The sequence below is a fragment of the Macaca thibetana genome, chromosome X, assembly GCF_024542745.1.
Source record: "Macaca thibetana thibetana isolate TM-01 chromosome X, ASM2454274v1, whole genome shotgun sequence".
Taxonomy (NCBI): Eukaryota; Metazoa; Chordata; class Mammalia; order Primates; family Cercopithecidae; genus Macaca; species Macaca thibetana.
Genome location: NC_065598.1, coordinates 106,492,401 through 106,496,268, shown reverse-complemented (window position 1 = coordinate 106,496,268; position 3,868 = coordinate 106,492,401).

Here is a 3,868-nt window from a genome sequence, read left to right as displayed (position 1 = left end):
CTTACAATTTTATGTTGCCTCAGAATCAACTCCTGGGTGAGTTTTCCCTGGGATTCCTGGGGGAACACAAGGTTGTGTTCCTAGCACCAAAGTGATGATCAGGCAGGATAAACTAAACACAGGTCAGACAAGAGCCACAGGGGCATCTGCCAGTATAAACAAGTTTCTCTGTGAGGGATGCCCTGTTCACAGGTTGAACAACTAGGCATTAGGCCTTCCACGAGGTTAAAGAAGTATCCCCTGAAAGACACACTGTAAACAACCATGTCCAACTCTTCTTCATTTCCCGTTGGAGCAGGGCTGCTAGCCACTGTGGCACTAGAACCCCAATTTAGCTGAAGACTCTCAAAACAATTTTTTAACAAAATTTGACAAATCAACAAGGAGGAATTAGAAAACTCTGTATCACAGTGGGAGATTTTAACGCATCTTTCTTAACAACTGATAAATCAAGCAGAAAAATATTGGTGAAGATATAAAAGATTTGAACAGCATAATTAACAAGCTAGGATAATAGACATATATAGACAATTCCAGCAAACAATTAGAGAATATACATTATTTTCAAGCACATCTGGAACATACATAAACATTGTTTAAAGTTAGTTTAAACAAATTTCAAAGATTGGTAACATATCACACCACCTTCTCTAATTACAATTAACTTATAAATCAGTCTAAAAACGTGACTACAAAAATTCCATTTATGGCAACTTAAAACAATATCATAAAATTTACAGGTGAAAAATCATAACGAAAATTAGATTTGGAACTGAATACTTAGAACTGAAAGATAATGAAAATACTACATATCAAAACTTACGAGATTAGCCAAAGTGATATTAAGGGGAAAATGAATAGACTTAAAGCTTTCACACTAGAAGGAAGGCTCAGAATTAATTAGTCAGAAATATTATATTTGATAAATTAGAGAATGAATATCAGAATAATCCTCAAGAAAGCAGAGGGGGAAAATAATAAAGATACGAATACAAGTGAGTGAAATATAAAACAAATACATAATAACATCAACTAAGCCAAGAGTTGTTTCTTTGAAATAACTAATAAAATAGAAAAACTTCTAGCAGGTCTATCAAGGGAAAAAAAAGACATATAGCACAAAATACACATTTTTGAATAAAAAATGGGAAACAATTACAGATGCTGCAAAGATTAAAAAGATAATTTGAAAAATTCTATGTAAATACATTTGAAAACCTGAACTTAAAATTGGACGCATTCTTTGAAAAAATGAAATTTGCTAAAAGCGAATTTCTAGCAAGGTCAATCAAGGGAAAAAAAGATAGGTAGCATAAATATACATTTTGGAATAAAAAGTAGGAAATAATTACAGATGCTGCAAAGATTAAAAAATAATATGAAAAACTGTATGTCAATGCATTTGAAAACTTGGACTTAAAATTGGATACATTCTTAGAAAAAATGAAATTTACTAAAAGTAACTTAAGAATAGAGAATTCAAAAAGTCTTCTAACCATAAAGGAAAAAAAATGAATCAGTACTTAAAATTGCTCCCACAAAGAAAATACCAAGTCTGCTGTACTTGAGAGGCTAGTTCTTCCAACAATTCAATGAAAATATTGTTCCAATATTAGCTAAACTCTTCCAGAGAAACGGATATTAGTAACACTCCCCAGGTTATTTTAGTAACAAAACCTGACCAGTATTATATAAGAAAGGGATATTACAAGTCAGACTCACTCATGATTAGAGGTATAAAAATTATAAACAAAACATTAGCAAAGTACGTTCAGCAATGTATAAAAGGATAATGAATATTTACCAAGTTGGGTTTATTCCAGGAAAACAAGGTTATTCTGGAGAATTAAGTAACATAACTCATCATATTACCAGGTTAAAGAAAAAAAGCAAAAACTCATAATCGTCTTAATAATATGGGAGACATATTCAATAATATCTAACATTAATTTATGATTTCAACAAACAGCCTCTTAGCTACCTAGGAGTAGAAGGGGCTTTCTTATAACTGATAAAAAGCATCATATCAGTAATTACAGTAGACATCATACTTACCAGGGAAATACTGAAACTATTATTTCCTTTAAGATAAAAAACATGACAAAGATATCTGCTATCACAAGTCATGTTCAGCATTATGCTAGAGATTCCAACCAGTGATATGAGACCAAAAAAAAATTACGGAAAAGAAATAAATGGTAATTATTTGAAGCTTGTGCATTATATTTTATATCAGTTACATCTCAATAAGGCAGTGAAAAAAAAACCTTTCTGCCTTGATCCTGACTTAACCTGAGTCAATTCAGCCTTACATATTTAAACTAACACCTCCAATATTGCGGTAGAAGTGACCCTAATACAAGGAGACCACGGCCCAGGCAATCCTACCCATGTGCCTCCCTTTCTGGGAAAACGGCCCCAACGGAGGTTGAGGTGAATTACTCAGTGTATGTGTTAGTCTGTTTTGCATTGCTCTAAAGGAATACGTGAGAATAGGTAATTTATAAAGAATTGAGGTTTAATTGGCTCACAGTTCTGCAGGCTGTACAGGAAGCATGATGCTGGCATTGGCTCGTCTTCTGGTGAAGCCTCAGGAAGCTTTCAATCATGATGGAAGGCAAAGAGGGAGCTGGCATATCACATATTGAAAGCAGGGGCAAGAGTGAGAGGCGGGGGAGGTGCTACACTCTTTGAAACAACCAGAACTCACATGAATTCAGAGTGAGAACTTACTCTTTATTGCAAGGACAGAACCAAGACATTCATAAGCGATCCAATCCCATGTGCCAAACACCTCCCACCAGGTTACACCTTCAACATTGGGGCTCACATTTCAACATAAGGTTTAGAGGGGGCAAACATCCAAAGTATATCAGTGTAGGAACAGGAACTGCTGGCAATCAAGGCTATCTTTGAAACATGACGGTTTCTGTACCCATAATGATATAGCACAACCTGTGCATCATCTTACTGTTGAAGCAAAGCTGGAAGCTCAATTTTGCCAGATGAAATGGCACTGTTCTAGTAAAGTTAGAATTTTCACATCCACTGTGTCCCATTGAAGAGATGCCCAATTACGTAAATATGGATGCAGCCAAGGCTTCACCCCAAGAGGTCCTCTGGCCTGTGAGTTTTACTGTCATTAACGTCAGGTACACCTGACTGAGGAAAGGGAAATGGACAGCAGGCAAATGCCTCTATGCTGGAACACTGGCTAAGGGTCCAGAATATTCTAATGTAAGGGAGTTAGAAAGGCCAATGCTAACTATACAATGGCATTATGTCCTGGTAGGAGCACTGACTCTGCTACAGTGGCCTATTCAAAACCTTGAACAAAGAATGCAGGGACTTATGGTGGCCCCATATCTGTCACAATGACACTTACTATACAAGCACTTGGAGCACTTGTACTCTGATCAAGAATAGATCTACAAGGATCAACAGATTAATATACTCATTCCCAATCCTCAAACACACCCTTGACACCATTGCTATGGATTGATCACAAATGTACTCCCTGTTGCATAATCACAATACTATTTTTGTTGTAGAGAGTACCCTTACCAGAAAGTAATTGCAATTGGCAGTATACCATAATGATGAAGGGAATGGCCTTTGGAGCCAGACAGCAGATGCTTGAATCTCAACTCTCTCCTTTATTAGGTGTGATCTGGTGTAAGCCACTTAACCTTCTGAAACCTCATTTCCTATGAATATACTAAAAACCCTTGACTGGCACATTTTTAATGTGTGAATTGTATGGTATATACATTACATCTCAGTAAAGCTGTATATATAAATATATATGTATATACATATATATACAGCATAAAAAGTAAATGCTCCTTTACAATAGTCTGTGCCCACC